A 20,805-nucleotide genomic window follows, 5' to 3' on the forward strand; every position below is an offset into this window, starting at 1 on the left:
TTACGACCCCGACAATTTGGAGCCCAACGGGGGGCGTGGACAGTGATCCGAGGCTCCTCTGGACCCATGCCTGGATGTCTGTGGATGATACCTGTAGTGGCTGACCTCGAGGACTGATCACCCTCCAAAACACAGTAAGTGAGATCATATACACTGTATGTGTCACACTTGCTAGTGTCTCAGCCGTTATTGGTTTGTCTGTGGTCTCCTTGGGTCTGAGGGGTGACCGGTCGAGTGGTGAGACTGAGTGCGATCCTGTGCCACGCTCTGAACCAGCAACTGAGAGACGTCGCATTCTGCGCGTCCTCGTGTACACCACACCTCCTCCACCGGTCATTGTACTCCATTTAACCACCCTACCCGTGACTATTGTCTAGTAGTGAAGTGGAGTGATAAATTGAGCTAGTTGCAGATTGTGGGGCAACTTAGAGGAAGGGATAGGAGACGCAGCCTCTGTGATATTGTACCAACTAGGTAATTAAGACGTCCCGAGAAGGGACCACCTGTATTTCTGTGTAGGGCTCTCACTAGGAGACCGCCTCCCGACTGTTGGAATATCGTGGCAGGATAATCTGTTAATCACTGCTGTTCAAGGTTAGGGAAAGGAAATATTGAGCGCGAGGCTCTTTTCCTAGTACGTCGAACGTGAGGCTCCGTACTGTGGAACATCAGTGTTGATATCGCTACCAGTGGTTTTTCTGCAGAGAACCATAGTATTCTGTAAGAGTCATGCTGCGTATCTTAAAGCAGAAGAAGTCTGTGCCCCACAAGTTAGATGAGGATGCTGTGGAGGTCAAGGCAATAGTAGCGTCACGGGAAGGCAAGAAGGCAGTCAAGAATGTTGAGAGATTGTATAAGCATGTAGGATTGCCCTCGTCAGGGAGATTACAGCCGGCTATGTGGCATAATCTCATAGAGAACAAACGAGGCATGTTGAAAGATAAAGGATTGTTAGAACAAGCACAAGCTCATCTGCGAGTTGCGCGAGGCTTGAAGAATGAAGGATGGAAAGAGATTGATGGGGAAGGAGGATCAGACAATGCGGAACCTGTGTTTGGTTATAAAATGCCTTTGAACTGTGATCTTATAGATTGTAAAATGGCCGCCGTGCCACTGATGATGAAAATGCAGTCCCAACCACCGCCCTATAATGGCGACAAGACGAGCTCTCCAGAAGCGTGGGTGTGTCCTGTTTGTGGCGTGCAGAATCCAACCTGGGTGGAAACCTGCCGTGTGTGTGGGGCGGGCCGTCCTTGGGGTTCCGCCCAGACCATGGACGGAAGTGGGGCATGCCACGCCTCCACCGGCAGCCATCTTGGTGCACCCGGAATTCCTCCCCAGCCACTATGTCCGCTGGTAACACTTTCCGGCGAGTACTATCAGGGACCACCACTTCCTGAGAAACCTCCGGCACCGACCGATGCTGTTCCCACCTCTAATGTTCCTGTTTCTGTTCCGGCCTCTGGGCCTAGTCTCCCGCTGCAACCCACTGTGATATTTGTAAATACACCTGGTCAAGGTCCCTTCACTCTTGATGCCCTGACCGGCAGTACGGCTTTCCGGTCCGTAATGCGTATGAGGCGCCAAGCTATCGGAGATGATGAGGGATCAGAAGATTCTGACAATCAGGTTGCTACAATTCCCCCTGCCCCGCCACTGCTATTAGGTCCGTTCGAATCCCCCCGGCCCGGAAGGAGCCCACTACCTACCCCTCTCAACAAATCCTCTAGGTTGCCCCATGACCCTGAAATCTGGTTCCCCTGTCATTCACGCTATTACATCACACCTCAGGGCTCCCAGGTTCTTTTCTCAGTGGGGTATGGGGACATAGTTACCCACCAGATAGGAGCCATAGTGAACCCAGCTAACTCTACCCTGTCGCATAGAGGTGGTTTGGCCCAACAGATAGCTAAAAAGGGAGGCCCAGCCATAACCCAAGAGTGTCAGGCCTACCTTACCAATTATGGCCCCTTGCATCCAGGAGACGCTATGTCCACCCAGGGAGGGAATTTGCCCTGTGATATAGTGTTACACACTGCAGGCCCTATATATGATTACAGGACACCCGAGCATTGCCGTACAATATTGCAGACCGCCTTACAGACAGTGCTTATCTTTGCAGGACGGCTAGGGAGAGATACACTTCCTCGTAGAACTTTGGCTATACCATTGATATCTTCAGGACTCTTTGGATACCCACTGGGCCCCTGTATGAAGGAACACGTTGAAGTCATCAAGAATTGTCTCCAATCAACCCCAGATCTCGATTTACAAGAAGTTAGGATCGTCTGTTACCATGAATCCGGATTAGAGGGCATCATGCCCTTGGTAGCTGAATACATGATACCACTGATGCACACAGGTATAAAGCCCCTGGATGAGGTAATACCCACAGCACCCCCAACTGCCCCGAAGGATGAGGCAGTGACACATGACGAAGAAGAAGAAGGGCTGAAGCTGAAATACAAACCCTTCACTCCGGTACAAATTGATGCTATTGTTAACAAGTTACCTGACCCGGACAAATTTCCCATGCAGTATGTAAGGAAACTGGAACAGACTAGGAGCATCTACGGGGCTACATGGTCTGATCTATCAGGCATCACCTCAATCAAAGCCTCCGAATATTTTCTCCCCACCATCATGAAGGAATTGGACCCCACTAAAGCAGGACCTCTCAACAAGTTCAAGTCTGGAAAGGAGTTTATCGCTCAACTCACAAAGTGGGCCCAGGATCGTCTGTGACGAAGCAGGATCAATACAGGATATACAACAAGAATCTGGTGAAGCTGTGGAGAAATACGCTGGCAGACTAACTATGCAGTTTGAAGACTTGGGTTATTCAACTCATGTGAAGACGCAGGCAGCCTTGTTGGTCCGTGCTTTTATTGATGGTCTGGAAGATCCACTGAAGGATAAGGTCATGAAGCTTCGTCCCGAATTACCTGATGGTCCCCTAAAACAGGCCCTCACTGTTGTGAAGAGTTATCAGAAAATGCTTCAAAGGGAAGAAAAAGAAGCAGAAAAGGAAGCAGAGAAGGAAGCACAGAAGGACAAAGGCAAGAAGAAACCAGCCATGTATATGGCAGAAGCCTCAGAAGTACCTGTTATGGTGTATCAGGCTCAGGATCGGTATGGATCACCACGCTTGAGGCCGAGAGGGTCCCAGGGCCAAAACTACAGGGACAGACCAGTTCGTGATGACCAAGGGAGACATCTGTGTTGGGAGTGTGCCAGCCCTGGTCATATGAGAAGAAGTTGTCCTCGCAGGGGGCACCCTCAGAGACCTCTTCCTCCTCCACACTCATGAAGTTCAGGCCAACCGGTGCCCACTTTTCCCGCCACCTGTACTTCCTCGTCTTGTGGTACAGTGACCCTGGAAGTGGACAATCAACCTCTCAAGTTCTTAGTGGACACTGGGGCGGCCACCTCTGTTATCTCTTCATCTCAGCTGCCTCCTACAATCTCCCTGTCTTCAGATTTCCTCACATGTATTGGAGTTGAAGGTCAACAAACCTCATCACCACTCACTGTTCCCGTCCCAGCTGGCCCATTCTCTGGTGTCTTTGCCAAATTTCTGGTGTCTGAAACCTGCCCCGTCAACCTTCTAGGAGCTGACCTCCTTCAAAGGCTTCACGCTACCATCATCTTCGGTGATCAAGGGATGGAATTGCAATTACAAGATCCTGCCTCACAACAAGGCACTGAAGATCGTTGTGTCCTTAAGGCTTTCCCTCTGATGATGATGACTCTGCAAACGACACCTTCCCCGGATTTGCCCAATCTACCTACCACTCTGTGGTCAACTGGACCTGAGGATGTGGGTCTGCTCAAAGTGCCTCCAGTAAAAGTCCACCTCAAACCTGGGCACCCATACCCCAGACTACCTCAGTATCCGCTTAAGGCTGCCCAAGAGCGGAGCCTTGGAGTTCAGATTACCTCCCTCTTACATTCTGGAGTGCTAATCAGATGTGTTTCACCCTGTAACACACCCCTGTTTCCAGTGAAGAAGAAGACAGCTCCTGGAGACCCTCCGAAGTACAGACTTGTACAGGACCTCAGAGCAGTCAATTCAGCCACCATCTTGGAAACTCCTGTGGTACCCAACCCAAACACCTTGCTTTCTCAAGTGCCTACTTCAGCAACACTCTTCACCGTTATTGACCTGGCTAATGCTTTCTTCAGTGTCCCGCTTCATGAAGACTCACAGTTTTTATTTGCCTTCACGTTTCAAGGATCTCAGCTGACCTGGACCAGGACACCACAGGGTGCCCAGAACTCCCCTAACCAGTTCACTCATGCTATGAAGATGACCCTGGATCCGTGGGTGTTACAGAATCTTCATGTCACGCTTCTCCAGTATGTTGATGACCTACTCCTCTGTGGAACTGAAGAGAATCTGTTTGCTGCTTCTGAGTCCTTGCTCCTTTTTCTTCATTCTGCCAACTGCAAAGTCTCAAAGGCCAAGGTCCAGTGGTGCAAAGAGAAAGTCGTCTTCCTCGGACACTGCATCTCTCAAGGCTCGAGACACCTCACCGAGGACAGAAAACATGCAATCGAGGATATCCCTTATCCAAAGACATACTCTGCTATGCAGTCTTTCTTAGGACTCATTACCTACTGCAGACAGTGGATTCCGGATGCTTCAAGACTCATGCAACCTTTGTATGATTGCCTCAAGACTGGAGGACCGGACTGGGATCATGCTGAAAATCCGTATATCTATGCTCAGCAAAAGGACTGTTTCCTGGCTCTCAAGGAAGCTGTTGTCAGCGCCCCTGCTCTGGGTCTCCCTGACTACACTCAGCCGTTTCATCTCTTTGTTTCAGAATCTGAAGGACATGCCTCTGGTGTGCTGGCACAGAAACATGCTGATCGTTTCCGTCCTCTGGCCTACTACTCAGCCAGGCTAGACCCTGTTGCCAGAACTGCTCCTTCCTGCCTCAAGGCTGTGCATGCAGCCCATGTTCTTCTGGATAAGTCTGCTGACATAGCACTTGGTCATGACTTGGTCATTCAAGCTGGACATGATCTCTCTGCTGTCCTCCAACAAACATCTCCTAAGCATCTAACGAGCCAAAGACATCTCAGACTTCAGTGCTCTCTACTTCTGCCCTCCAACATCACCTTCCAGAAATGTACTACCATCAACCCAGCCACTTTGCTTCCACATTCTAGGGGGGAGTTCCCTGACGGGTATAAGGATTTACCAGACGGGAGGTCACCTGATGACCCGCATGACTGTGTAAAAGCACTGGAACAAGAAGCCTCTGCACCACAAAATGTGGTAACTCAAGAACTTCTCAACCCTGATTTGCAACTATGGACTGATGGATCTCGATTTGCAGACTCTTATGGCAAGTTCCACACTGGATATGCGGTCACCACTGAAACAGAAGTCCTTCTGGCTGAAGCCTTGCCACCACACCTTTCGGCTCAAGAAGCCGAACTTGTGGCCCTACAACAAGCATGTTATCTAGCAGAAGGGAAGACGGCCAATGTCTACACTGACTCAAGATACGGCTATGGAATCTGTCACGATTTTGGATTCCTGTGGAAGTCCCGAGGGTTCATTACGGCTACAGGAACCCCTGTTAAACATGCACTAAGGATTAAAGCCCTGATGAAGGCATTGGAGCTACCTGTACAAATTGCGGTGATCAAGGTCAAAGCTCACGGGAAAGTCAATTCGAAGGAGACTAGAGGAAACCATTTAGCAGATCAAGCTGCCAAAGCTGCTGCCATAAAGAATGTCTCAGCAAAGTGGGAAGAAGAAACAGCACCAGAAAAACCCTGTTGGGAAGGCACTGATACACCTGTGATGCCTGTGCTTACCAGAGCACAAACAAGAGAACAGGCAACCAAAGAAGCTACCCAAGCCGAAGAAGAACGAGACTTTGAGAAGTCCGAAGCCCGAAGAAAGAAGAGGGAGTTGATAGAAGACATGGAAATGGAATACCCTGCCACCGGATCTGTCTGGAAGCCAGCCCGACCACCTGAAGAGAGATTGTGGGAAGAACAAAAGTTGACCTCTAAAGAAGAAAAGAAGCAGTGGGAAGCTGCAGGAGCCATTCATGGGAATCGTAGTTCTGCCGGACAATACCAATTTCCTAGACTCTATAAGGTGGATGGGAAACCCTGTCTACCCAAAAGAATGTATCCAGCCGTTGCAGCATGGGCTCATGGATCAACTCATCGAGGAAAGAACCAAGCTCTGGCCTGTATCAAGAAGCTCTACTGTGCCCCAGGAATCTCTACCACTGTCACAGCCTACTCAAGAGCCTGCCCAGTCTGTGCCATCTGTAACCCAACAGCCACCGCCAAGGTTCCACTTCAGCATCTTGCCAAACCAGACTACCCTTGGCAGAGAATCCAGGTTGATCATATTCAGATGCCCAAGTCAGGAAAGTATGAGTACGTCCTAGTGGCTGTGGATATGTTCTCAGGATGGCCCGAAGCCTACTCAGTGACCAACATGACTGCCAAAACTACAGCTAAGAAGCTCATCACTGAAATTTCGTGCAGATTTGGAATTCCCGAAGTTGTTGAATCAGATCAAGGCCCAGCCTTCACTGCCAATGTCTACGAGGAATTGTGGCACATGTTAGGGACAGATTTGGGTCTGCACACCCCCTATCACCCCTCCAGTTCAGCCAAAGTTGAGAGAATGAACTCCACAATTAAGACCCAGTTGCTTAAAATGAGCCAGGACCACCCACTCCCATGGCCAGATTTGCTCCCCGTGGTCCTATACCATATCAGACACACCCCACAGGGAAAACACGGCCTGACTCCCTTTGAGATTCTTTTTGGTGCTCCACCTAAAATAGGAGACATTAGGCCACAAGAGTTGTCTGAGACAAATGATAAAGTTGTACAATTTGTGATTGCATTGTCTAAGGAACTGTCTAACACCCACTCTACAGTTTCTGCTTCTCTTCCAGAATCCACAGGTGACGTGGTCCATGACTTTGTGCCAGGAGACCTGGTGTATGTGAAAAAGTTTGTGCGCAGAGATTGTCTCCAGCCGAGATTTGAAGGACCCCACACGGTGATCCTGGTCACCCCCACTGCAGTAAAACTTGAAGGAAAGAGCACCTGGATTCATGCTTCACACTGTAAAAGAGACCGAACCAGTGTTTAGTCACAGTAGTGACTGAAGGGAAATGTTGCTGTTGTTTTTGACCTTGGGACTGGGGGCCATCCTCGCCCCTACCTCTTCGGCCCCTATTGTAAATAAGAATTCTGGTCCCTTTATTCTCTGGGTAAACCTGACAGCCCCGGTGAATATCTGGCGATTTGATTTCTGTGATGTAGTCAAGTGCCTTGAGACTGAACGGGTGGTAGAGGGGATCATCCAGTTCTATATGTGTGTTACCAGACAAGACAACAATAATTGTCATTATTGGACAGATGCTGCCTGGAGTACGGGGAATGATTGGGGATATAAACCTAGCGAAGCCATGTTCCCCAAGGATGGGACGGGTAGGAGTCTTCGTGAGAGAATGCATCTAACAGCCCTTCTGCAACCATTTAGGGGCTGTAAATGGGGTAGAAGCTGTCACCCCCTTCTCCTAAATCTTGAAAGCCCTCAATCTGCTGATCTGCAGACGTTCGTACTAGGAAGGCATTATAATTATGTATTTAGTGCTGGACCTTATGCGTATTTAGGCCATATACGGCTTCAGGATATTAGCTTCAGACCAACCAAGGCCCCCGTTACCAGTACACCTAAAATAGGCCCAGGTGAGCGTTTGCAAAATGTAGTTAATGAAGTGATCCCCATTCCAGGTCTCAGTTGGCAAGAGGTTTTCTCCATAGAAACACAAACAGCCCCAAGGAAAAATTTGTGGTTAGAATGGGTGAGGTACAATGTAAAAGTCCAGAATATCTCTGTAGGATGTATTGCTTGTGCTGCTGCGAATACACACCTATACACACATGCATTGCTTTTCCCTGATGACAACACCACTGCCTGTGTCATGAATTTGTTGAAAGGTTTGAAGCCCACTGATTGCCCAGATTACGTCCTACTAATTCATAAGGAACCCAAACTAAAGGTCCCAGGAGAAGTAACTGTATTAGCTGACAATTACACCTGCTATAATTCCCACGACACCACAGGTACACCAGTAGGGATCTTCGAGACAGGTTTCTGCAAAGAGAATAGTTCTCTAGATACTGACTTGTTAATCAAACATACACAATATAGGTATGACATTTATTGGTTATGTGGAGATGGTAAGCTCCGTCCTAGGTTGCCAAATGCCTGGACAGGCCAATGCACCCTTGTTAAACTAGCTATGCAGTTCAAGATTCTACCCTGGGATCCAAAGATACCTGATGAACCTACCAGGAAAAGGAGAAGCCTCGATCAGCTCCATATGAGTTATGAAGAAGATCCACTAGTATATATTGATGCTATTGGAGTGCCAAGGGGGGTGCCTGACCAATTTAAAGCCCAGAACCAGATCTATGCTGGCTTTGCTTCTATAATCCCACAGGTGCAGATTAATAAAAATGTTGAATGGATCAATTACATATATTACAGTGAACAAAGGTTTGTCAATTTCAGCCAAGATGCCTTCCAAGGTATAGTTGAAGAATTGGGCCCTAACACTAGAATGACACTCCAAAATCGACTAGCCCTTGATATGATATTAGCTGAGAAAGGAGGAGTTTGTGGGATGGTGGGAGAGGAGAGTTGTACCTATATCCCTCAGAACTCTGGAGTGAATGGAAAAACCATGATAGCCCTTAAAAAGATAACTGGGTTAGCAGCAGAATTGAAAACTAATGCTGGAGTAGACACATCTTTCTTTTCCGGCTGGTTGGGTGGACTCAAGGGATTCCTTCAACAAGCTTGTATAGTACTGATTGCCCTCCTTGTAATTGGATCGATAACTCTTTGTTGTGTTATTCCCTTGTATAAAAAGGTTATTGCCAAAGCAACTCCGACTGGCACCTTCCTCAATCAAGAAGTAGACCCACCAGAGTACGATGGTACTGATCTAGGGGAGATCCCTAAGTATATTCCCCTCAAGAGAGTAGACAAAACCCCCCATTCTCAGATGATGTTAAGAGACTTAGTTTAGGGACAGCGGGAGAACTCCATGTGAGGTTAGTGAAGGGTTCAGCTGCCTGGAGGCCTCTCGCTAGGGGAGAGCTTCTGAGGTGTCTGGATGAAGAAATCCACCTCCCCTTTTCCCATCACATGGACAGTCTCGAAGGATCTTTCATTAAGGGAAAAACTTAGTGTTTAGGGGGGATTGTCAAGGTGAAAATATATTTTCTTATATAACTTTTATACTTTTATACTGTGAAACAATAAGTTTTTCCTAATTGCTTGCTAATGCAAATGTAACTGTATTAAAGATGGCTGCCAGTGTTCACTTTCACTTAAATTCAGTGTCTAAAGAGTTAAGTTAAGTTTCATTTCTCCTAAAAAAAGATAACTCAGGAATGTGAAGAAGAAGTAACCATCGGGAGACTTTTTGACGAATCAGAGAGAGACTGGACACTAGATGTATACTGCATAAACCCCGCCTAATGCACGCCTTCCCCTAACACTCAATATAGTATTGTGTATTTGTTAATAAAGCCAGTTGTTGTACTGCTCCTGACAGGTGTGGATGCGGGACATTAGCTAAGACTGAATCAGCTGCGTGTCTGAGTCATTCTTAATTGGTACCAGATGTTTTGCGCTCGCACAATGATTTGGAATGACTGGTGAATGAGGATTTATTGTCGTTTACGACCCCGACACCTGTAAGACGCTTCTGACTCCGGATAGTCTGTGCAGTACCTTGTTGGTGAAGATGGTGGCTCTCTAAGGCGGGATGGGAGCTGTACCTTCTTTTCAGTGGAACGGTCACTGTGGTCGGCATCCCTGTGCTGGACATCTCCTCGCCTTTGGTAGTGAAGCTCAGGGTTGGATCGCTGGTAATCAGCACGGGATGATTCATATGATGCTTCAGGGCTGTCATCTGCGCCGGAATGTAGACAGACGTACTCTGCGATGCGTTGCGCTGGATCTTGCTGCTCTAGATCTGGTCCAAGAATGTAGCTGCGTCTCTCATAATCAGGGTCTTTCATAGCTTCCAAATACTCTGCTTTAGCTATTGCAGCTGCTGTCTCTTTGTCTACAGCAAGTCTAGTTCTGCCTGCAGGTGTGCAGTTTCGGCCTCTCTCTCTGCTGGCAGATGTGTGGTTTCTGCTTGCAGACATGCAGCTTCTGCCTCTCTCTCTGTCTGCAGACGTGTGGCTTCGGCACCTTGATCTGTTTGTCTCAGCTTTAGATGCATCTCTTGTGCGGCACGAGTGACAGCAGCTGCGAGCTCTGCTGATGATGACCTGCTGGAGCTTGCTTATGACCTTGTTATGAGTGAGGATGTGCTTTTTCAAGACATTGTGAGTTTAGCTGCATACTGCTGAGTATTTTGGCGTGAAACAGTCTATGTATGGTGGGCTTCTGCGTGGTGGGAAAGATGTAGCACTTCTTGGCGGGTTGCAGTAGCGTTCTGCGGCTGTATGGCGGCTGCTGTGATACCCGTATGCAGAGCAGTGTGGGTGTTAGCGGTCCCGTACAGTCTATGCAATCACCATGTGCGACTAGCGGCCCTTTACTGAGCCCTGGGCTCTTATTCCCTGCGGCTGTATGGCAGCTGCTGTAATACCCGTATGCGGAGCAGTCTGGGTGATAGCAGTCCCGTACAGTGAGTGTAACCACCGCCTGCGACCGGCAGTTTCATTTTTACTGAGCACTCAGCTCTTGTCCCTGCGGCTGTATGGCGACTGCTGTAGTACCCACATGTGGAGCAGGTTGGGTGATAGCGGCCCCGTATAGCCTGGGTAACCACCGCTTGCAACCAGCGGTCCGTTTTTACTGTTCTGCCTTCTTCCACGTGTGACGCTATGTGGATTCCAGCACACGGCTTAACCTTTAATCCACTCCCAGAAACAAGACTGTATGGGTGCTTAAGTCTACTATTTATTGGGATGATATGGACAACAATGGGAGATAACAGATGGTATAGTAGAACAGCAGTAGATGATATCAGAGGTTGTTGAACACAGATATGGATGAATCAGTAGATTGTTGTACAAAATGTGGATGATTCAGGTAAAAACCAAAAGAGACAGATAATACAGCGTGTCAGTACTAGTAGACAGTATACAATACACAAGTACTGGCAGGTAATAGCAAAGCAGGGTATTATCACAACTAGAGTTGAGCGAAACGGATCAAAAAAATTCAAAAAGTCGCCGACTTTCGCAAAAGTCGGGTTTCATGAGACGAAACCCGACCTTGACTTGAGGTCGGCCACGAGGTCGGCGACTTTAGCGCCAAAGTCGCATTTCAAAAGATGCTTTAGCGCCCTTTTTCAGCCAATCAGGAAGAACGGACACTGTGGGCAATGTGATGACATAGGCAGCGGTCACCACCATCTTGGAGAAGGGCATGCAAGTGATTGGCTTGCTTTGCGTGGCGTCACAGGGGGTATAAATGGGCGGGGACGCCGACCGCCATGTTACTCATGCTGATCTCAGATTAGGGAGAGCTGCTGCAGCTGCTGATTCTGTAGGGAGAGCTTTAGGAAGGCAAAAAGAAAATAAACTGCTTCTGCTGCTAGCGCTTTTCACTGTAGTTACTGTGCAGTGAAAGGTGAAGATTTTTGCTTTTGTGCAGCAGCGCTGGTGGTGATTAGCCTGCCTTTTAAGGCTACCTGCATTGCTGTGTGCACACTGGTGTTCAAACTGCTTTTTTAAAAGCAATCCAAATTGTATTGTTTTGTCCTGGTGAGGTAATGAGCGTTCATTTTTTCACACACCGTACAGCGGTGTACGCTCCTCACACAGTACCGTGTAACGGCTGTTATCACAGCCAAACTGAAGCTATCTACGTGTGTGACTCTGTAAAGAAAAGTCGAGGAGTTTGTCCGTTACAGACCTACACCTTATAGTTTTGTCCATTTTTCAAACAGTTTAGTATATTTGCTGTTTGATTACATTCAAAACTAGAGAGAGACAGCGTGTGTCAGTCCGTATACAAAAACACGGAGCTTGTCAATTTTACATACACCGTACAGCGGTGTACATGCACGCTCCTCTCTCAGAACTGTGTAACGGCTGTTATGGCCAAATTGAAGCTATCTACGTGTGTGACTCTGTAAGGAAAAGTCGAGGAGTTTGTCCATTCTTACAGACCTACACCTTATAGTTTTGTCCGTTTTTCAAACAGTTTAGTATATTTGCTGTTTGATTATATTCAAAATTAGAGAGAGACAGCGTGTGTCACTCCGTATAAAAGTCAAGGAGTTTGTCCGTTCTTACAGACCTACACTCTAGGGAGATTCCAATTCTGCCCAATTCTATATACACCTTGTAGTTTGTCATACACTAAGCAATTTCTGCCGGTCACATTGTGGTGTTATAGACACAGGGTCTGACAGAATCCAACTGTGTCCTGAAGTGTAGAGAGATTCCAATTCTCCACAGTCCTCTATCCACCTTTCTTACAACATCCAGAATCTGCCTGTAACATTGCGGTGTAAAATAAACAGGGCCTGACAGAATCCATCTGTGTCCTGAAGTCTACAGAGATTCCAATTCTCCACAGTCCTCTATCCACCTTTATTACACCATCCAGAATCTGCCTGTCACATTGCGTTGTAAAATAAACAGGGCCTGACAGAATCCAACTGTGTCCTGAAGTCTACAGAGATTCCAATTCTCCCCATTACTATATACACCTTGTACCTTGTTTTACAGTACCATATAGTTGGTGGTTTTTTGGGTACATTTTCCCCAAAAATGAGGAAGTGTGGTGGAAGAGTCCGTGGAAGTGGGCGGGGGTTGGCAGCTGGTAATGATGGTGTTGGTGTTGGTGGTGGATCTGCTGGTAGTGGCAAAAGCAAAATAGCACCTAATGCAGGAGGTGTTGAGCCTGCGTCATCGTCTGGCTCCACAAGTACTCGAAGGCTCCCTTTTCTGGGAGTAGGTAAACCGCTTTTAAAGCCGGAGCTTCAAGAACAAGTTTTGGCTTACATTGCTGACTCAGCCTCCAGCTCTATCGCCTCCTCTTCTGAAGTTTAAAAAAATAAAAGCACTGAGTCATCATTGGAGGCTCATGTTTATGAACCACACCTTTCCTTGTGTCCTTCACCCCAACCAAAATTGAAGGATGCGGCAGGCCACACTACAGATTACTCCATGGAGCTGTTTTCACATACCATGCCTGGGTTATCAAGTCAAATCGTGAATTACCCAGGCAAAGATGAATCTGACATGGAGTGTACTGATGCACAGCCACTGATAGATGATTCTGCTGGTACATTCACTCAGAGCACTACATTGTCCTCGCAGTGTACTGAGCCAGAATCTGACCCAGATGAAACTCAAGTGCCCCTTCCCACATACTATACCACCATACACGGTGACACAGAGGAAGGTGCACATGACATTGAAGAGGAGGTGATGGATGACCCAGTTGTTGACCGAGATTGGCATCCATTGGGGGTAGAGGGTGCTGCTGCCAATAGCTCAGAAGAGGAGGAGGAGCATCCACAGCGGGCTTCAACATCACAATAGCTGTTATCTGGCAGGCCCGGAGCAGTCCAAAAATGGGTTACAAAAACCATAAGAGTTGCAAGACAGCTTGGCCAGATGGTCAAAATAGCACAGCGTGCAGGGCCTCAAAATGTCTTTCATAGTAGGAAGAGTGCAGTGTGGCACTTTTTTGAACAAAATCCTAATGATCAGGCAAAGGTTATCTGTAAGAAGTGCGCAAAGACCTTTAGCCGAGGGAAAAATCTGAGAAATTTGAATACCAGTTGCATGCTAAGACATTTAACCACCATGCACTTGCAAGCGTGGACGGACTACCAAAACTCACGTACCACATGTGCTACTGCTCCCAAAGAAGGTAGTCAGCAACGCTACATTGTTTCCCCCACTGTAAGTCCACCGGTTAGCACACCACCAGCAGCAAATGTTGAGTTGTCGTCGCAAGGGCAAATCAGTCAGGGAATCACACTGCTATTGCATTGAAAGACTGAATCTAGGCCATCAGAAAGAACACCATCATCCATCACCATTGTCCATGCACGCAAGCAATCAGTGAGTGGAAAGGTGCACCTCACAACTGATGCATGGTCCACTAGGCATGGCCAGGGCCGTTACGTGTCCATCACTGCGCACTGGGTTAATGTGGTGGATGCAGGGTCCACAGGGGACAGTTGTGATGGCACAGTGCTGCCTAGCCCACGGTATAGGAAACAGTTGGCTGTAGGCGTTCGACCCTCCTCCTCCTCCTCCTCCTCCAGAAGCGAAAGCTCGTCCACAGAGCGCAGTCGTACGAGCACTCCATCTGCAGCTGCCACTGTTGCACACGATGTGTCCCCCTATCGAGCAGCTAGTGGAAAGCGTCAGCAGGCTGTGTTGCAGATGATGTGTTTGGGCAACAGACACACCGCCGAGGTGCTGGCCGAGTACTTGAAGCGACAAACTGAGTCATGGCTGGGCAGTGTACATCTTGAGGCAGGCAAGGTAGTTAGTGATAACGGCCGTAATTTTGTGGCAGCCATAGCCCTTTCAAAATACCTTGCTTGGCTCACACCTTGAACCTGGTGGTGCAGTGCTTCCTCACTAATTATCCGGAGTTAACAGGCCTGCTCCATAAGATTCGAAGACTGTGCTCGCACATCCGGCGGTCGCCGGTACACTCCAGTCGTATGCAGAAGCTGCAGCGATTGCTCCACCTTCCCATGCACCGCCTAATTATCGACGTTGCCACAAGGTGGAGCTCCACCCTGCAAATGGTTGAGCGGCTGTGCGAACATAGGCAGGCTATAATGCATTTGTGGGAGGATCCACGGGCAGGCACTTTGAGGGCAGACATGGAGTTGACAAGTGTGCAGTGGTCGAAGCTGAAAGAGCTCTGTAAAGTCCATCAATGTTTTGAGGAATGCACACGGCTGGTAAGCGCAGACGACGCCACCATAAGCATGAGCATCCCACTTATGCGTCTGCTCATGCAAACTTTGACGCACATCAAGGAGCAGGCGTCTGCAGCCGCGGATGATGAGGAAGAGGAAGAGGGAAGCCTTGATGACAGTCAGCCATTGTCTGTTCAGGGAACTGTCGTGGATGAGGTGGAGGAAGAAGAGGAGGAGGAGGATGATGAAGGGGATGATTATTTATGGGAGGAGAATGCTTCTCGTGGGGCAAGAGAAAATGTTGGCGTGGCAAGGTCTGGTACTGGGTTTGTGCGTGACTGGAGGGATGTGGATTTGCCAGAAAGTGCTCCTCCACCCAGCACTCGCAGTGCATCATTGAAACCGGGAACATTGGCCCACATGTCAGATTATGCCTTGCAGATCCTAAAAAGGGACCCCCGCATTGCCAAAATGATGAACGATGACGACTACTGGTTGGCCAGCATCCCGGATCCACCCTATAAAGGCAAATTCCAAAACATCATGCCACAGGAGAACCTTGACCTAATATTGGCTAACAAACAAGCAACTCTGGTAAACCAGTTGGTTGAGGCATTCCCAGCACACAGCAGCGGTGATGGTTCTCACACGAGCCGTAGGGGCCGGGGGCAACTTGGAAGAGGTATTGGTGGTGCACACATTAGAAGTGGCGTTGGAGACAGGGGTTTCATGACCATGTTGTGGACTGATTTTTCAAGTCCCGCTCACACGACTGGTAATACTGCATCAATTGAAAGTGACAGGAGACAGCACTTGTCAAGTATGGTTACAAACTACTTTTCCTCCCATATCGATGTTCTCCCGCACAGGTCTTTCCCATTTGACTATTGGGCAGCTAAACTGGACACCTGGCCTGAATTGGCACAATATGCCTTACAGGAGCTCGCTTGCCCAGCTGCAAGTGTGCTATCGGAAAGAGTCTTCAGTGCTGGTGGATCAATCCTCACAGAAAAAAGGGCCCGTCTGTCGACACAAAATGTGGATGGTCTAACCTTCATTAAAATGAACCATGCATGGGTTTCCAAGGATTTTGTCACACCTTACCCTGATGACACATAGGTTGCCAGAAAAATGGCTTTCTTTGGTCCGCCTCTTCCTGGGACTTGACCAATTTCGCCTTTAGCAGCAGGTGAATGTCCCACATCAACATATGCCATTTTGTAAACCTCCCTAACTGTGCTGCCTCCTCCCCCCATGGCCGTAGTCACCACCTAGCGCACGCAACCGTGCGAGTGCCGTTGCCCTGGACAGGTGGGTGGGCCGACTCTTGGGCGCGGGCACTGGCACAGGGTCCCTCATAGTGCAATCAAGTGTCTCTGATGGTGGGGGTGCACACCCGCTGTCAGACACACCACCGTACTATGAGGGGCCCAGTGCCAGTACCAACGCCCACGAGTGGGCCCCCCTTTCTTGAGCAGGGCCCCAGCATTTGCAATGTTTACCTCTCCCTGCTCCTCCGCTGTGTAGTCTGGGCTGTCAAATCCTTCACTGGGACTGCCACTACAAATTTGGTGAACTGATAGAAGATGACGGTTAAGACCTAGCTATGCCCTGTCCCGCTGGCCAGGATCTAGCTTCAGATGATCAATGACTTCCATTTCTTATGGATGTCGACTCACAATGAGATGCAGTGGTGGTTTCTCATCAGCTTTAACAGTTTTCCTACCCACAGATGTGTGACATTCCAGCGCACATTTTTAAATGTGCCCTCTCATGCCAATCCAAATGAATCACCTACGGTCTGTGGCTTCTGTCTTTTGCACTCCAAAGTTACGTGATAGAGCATGATAGGCAGTGAGCACCGTGTTTACATCTCTCCCTGTGATCAAAATTATATGGATATGAGTAATAGCAATGGGATCATGCGATACAGCAACACTTTCTTCACAAAGATAGGTTTTTCGCTGTCTCCACACACTAATGAATTGAGGGTCTGCATGGACTCTGAGAATTGTGACGAAAGTTTATCCCGTGAATAGGAATTCCTAGACTTCTGCAATCACTAGAATTTATGTCAGTAATTGTATGCATCTCATTTCCTATTGCGGAGAGTCTGGACTGTCTTACTGAGACAGAAATATATATGAAGATTTAAAAATACCACCAAAAGTGTATACTGGTGTACACTTCAAATACATTTCCTTTTTTCTACTTTTTAGATTGTTGTCTAATCCATACTGAGAACATGGAGATTTTAAATGTTTAAACTATGCTATATATACCTGCTATCCAGTGATAATGTACCCTTTCTCAACTTTGTACAAGCTGGTCAAATCCATACTGGGCCTGAGACCATCTGAGCCTGCCTCCTGATCTATAGACATAGGCTTTTGATGTGTAAACTATGCTATACATACCTGTAATCTGGTGATACGTTACCCTTTCTCACCTTTGTCCAATCACGTCTAATCCATACTGGGCCTGAGACCGTCTGAGCCTGCCTCCTGTTATATAGACCTACGTTTTTAATGTGTAAACTATGCTATACATACCTGTTATCCAGTGATACGGTACCCTTTCTCACCTTTGTCCAATCACGTCTAATCCATACTGGGCCTGAGACCATCTGAGCCTGCCTCCTGATCTATATACATAGGTTTTTAATGTGTAAATTATGCTACATATATACGTGTTACCTGGTGAAACTGTACCCTTTATCAACTTTCTAGAATCTTGTCGAATCCATACTGGGCCTGAGAACGGCTGCCGAGCTGTTAAGAAAGCTACAGCAACTGTGGTTTGGACACGTAATTTTTTGCATTTTTTCAGGAATGCCGGTTAGGCCTAATTCAGGAATTGCGGTTGACCTGCACTTACTGGGAAATCATCGTTCGCGGGGAATAATTGGAATCACAGATCCCCATCACTAACAGTGTTCTGCTGGTTATCTGCACCTGTAAGCGACAAAAGCTGGTCCTTTCAGTGTAGCGCGCATGCAGCCCCAGATATGTAACGCCATGATAGACCATGATAGTGCCAGAGCTTCGCGTATCCCTCTAGTAAGGTTGACGCGTGCCGCAGGGGCATGCCGGAGTCTCGTTCGTTAACGGAATAAAGCTGACAAATTGCTAGCACAACTACAAACGGACATACCACACCACACACAATCGACAAATCTTTCAATATGTGCATCTTTTCTTGAGGTGGCATGGTTGTGGTTTCCCGGGTGGAGTCGAATTAAGCCGCAGGCTCCACTCCTGGTGGTGCCCTTTTGGACATTCCTTTAAGGTTCAGCTTTGCAATCATACTGCCCCCGGAAAGCAAACACTTTGCCTTCATGGATGCTGTTTGGAGGTTCGTGGGAATAACGCCGCCCAATCGCCAGTTGGCATAATTTATTGGTGGGAAGTCCGACGGTATATGATCGTGTTTGATTTCAGAATTATTTTTTTTTGGTTGGTATTTTACATTTTTATTCCAGCCTTTCTTGACTTCATGAGGGAATGACAAGCCTATATCTGTGTCTCCTCCACCTCCTCCTTTTACTCCTCCAACTCTTTTCTAAATGTAGTTGCCCTTTTCCATATGTAATTTTTGTCTTCTGAGCATTTTCTCTGCTTTTAAGGTGTTATGTAATTGTTTTCTATGTGTTTGTATGTGTTTGTGTTTGCCTGCCATTGTTTTCAATGGGGTTCGACGAACTTGCCTCCTGTGTCATGAACCAAAACACGGGCATGGTGGCTCAACACTACTCCTAATATATAGACGTACATTGTTAATGTTTAAACTATGCTATATATACCTGCTATCTGATGATACTGTACACTTTGTCTACTTTTTATATTCTTGTCTAATCCATACTGAGCCTATGAGCGTCTCTGTGTGACTGATGGAATATATATGGAGATTGACAATTATCCTTTGACTGAATAGAGCTGTACATTTCTGATACAGTGCCATATAGCTGATGTTATTTTGTGCAAAATTTTGAAGTTTGGTGGAAGAGGCTGCGGACGTGGGCGTGGGGGGCCCGCTGGTGATGATGGTGGTGGTGCATCTGCTGATAGTGGCAAAAGCACAATAGCAGCTAAGGCAGGAGGTGTTGAGCCTGCGTCATGGTCTAGCTCCGGAATGCCTGGAATGATACCTTTTCTGGGAGTAGGTTAACCGCTTTTAAAGGCAGAGCATGAGGAACTGGTTTTGGCTTACATTGCCGAAACAGACTCCATCAAATATGCCCGCCTCTTCTGAAGTTTCAAAAAATGCAAGCACTGAGTCGTCAAGTGCTGGCTCCTGGTCAGGAAGAACCCCTTTCCTTGTGTCCTGCACCCCCACCCAAACTGAATGAGGCAACAGGCCACACTTCACATTAGTCCATGTAGCTCTTTCTATCATGCCATGCCTGGGTTATCAAGTCAAATCGTGAATTCCCCAGTCCAAGATGAATCTGACATGGAGTGTGGGTGGCCAGCCAGGGCAGTGGGGTTAACCGGTACCGGGCTGGTGTCTCACAGGGATGTGTCACGGTGTTGGTGACCCGTTCCGTGGCCCTGGGCATCCATGCAAAGGGGTGAATTACGTTTATAGGTGAATGATACGTGACACCACCTCTGGTTTCTGATTAGATTGACCAGTGCTGCAGTGTCGCTTCTGTGGGACAGATGTTGTGGTGCAGCTAAGATGTAGAAGCCCTGCACAGGTAGGGCCGTAGTCGCAGGGCAGATGAAAGAGTTGGGAGATGGTGTGCAGTGCAGGATGTAGCTGAGCCGTGCGCCAGGCGCAGGAGAAAGATGACAGACACAGTCGTGCAGTTCCTTTACCTGTACTTGGTAGGTGCTGTCCAGGATCCAGAGTACAAATGGAGGAGTTGGTCAACCTGGAAGCCAATTTGGATTTCTCTCTCTGCAGATAGGTAGTGTGGCCTCCATTCTAGCGCTTATCTGAGGTACTCGCAGTGCTGAGTTCAATGAAGTTCCCCCTGTTGACTCTCTTTTGGAACTTTCTCATATGGCTGGCAGTCGTAGCCATTTCCTTCTGGCTCACACACGTCGATGCTGGGGCCTCCGAGCCTCAGTTGGGTATAGAGCATTTACAGCTGCTACTTCCTCCGGATTCTGCTGCAGGAACGTCAGTGTCCCTACAAATTCGGAGACCGGAATTCAGACCATGCGCTCCAGCTAGGAGTGAGCCTTAACTCTGCTCATCCTCCAGCTCCCCTTCTCACGTCCACACACTTCCCCTTCCCTGCACAGAATGGCCTAACTTACCTCCTCCCGACCACAGAGAGCAGCTCCTCAGCAGTCATGTTCAGAGGTCTCCCTGCTGGCATGGAGTGGGAAATGTGTTGTGTGTTGGTTTAACTGCTAGAGAGATCCTTTGTTACTCCCAAGCATGACATCAAACTCCCTAGGAGGAAGGTAATGCCACTGTGGCGATCGTACTCCTGGGGACGCCACAAGTGCACTGATGCCCAGCCACTGCTAGATGATTCTGCTGGTACATTGACCCACACCACTACATTCCCCTCACACTCTACACAGCCAGAATCTGACCCAGAGGAAACTCAGGTTACCCTTCCCGCATACTATACCACCTTACACGGTGACAAAGAGGAAGGTGCAGATGACAGTGCAGGTTCCTTGAGCTGGTTGGGGGGCATACTCATGGGCGACGGCACTGGCACATGGCCCCTCATAGTACGCAAAAGTGTCTCTGCCGGTGGGAGGGCCGGTGGGAGGACATTGATTACATACAGTACATCCATGCAGAATAGTTAGATATATAGATGCCTGTGAGCAATACAGTTAGTATAGTGTGTGCAAATTAGGGGACATGTATGTATTTAATAAAAGATTATTTTCTTGGAAAA

The sequence above is a fragment of the Dendrobates tinctorius genome, unplaced genomic scaffold (genome assembly GCF_039654945.1).
Source record: "Dendrobates tinctorius isolate UK_male_01 unplaced genomic scaffold, ASM3965494v1 ptg000160l, whole genome shotgun sequence".
NCBI lineage: Eukaryota > Metazoa > Chordata > Amphibia > Anura > Dendrobatidae > Dendrobates > Dendrobates tinctorius.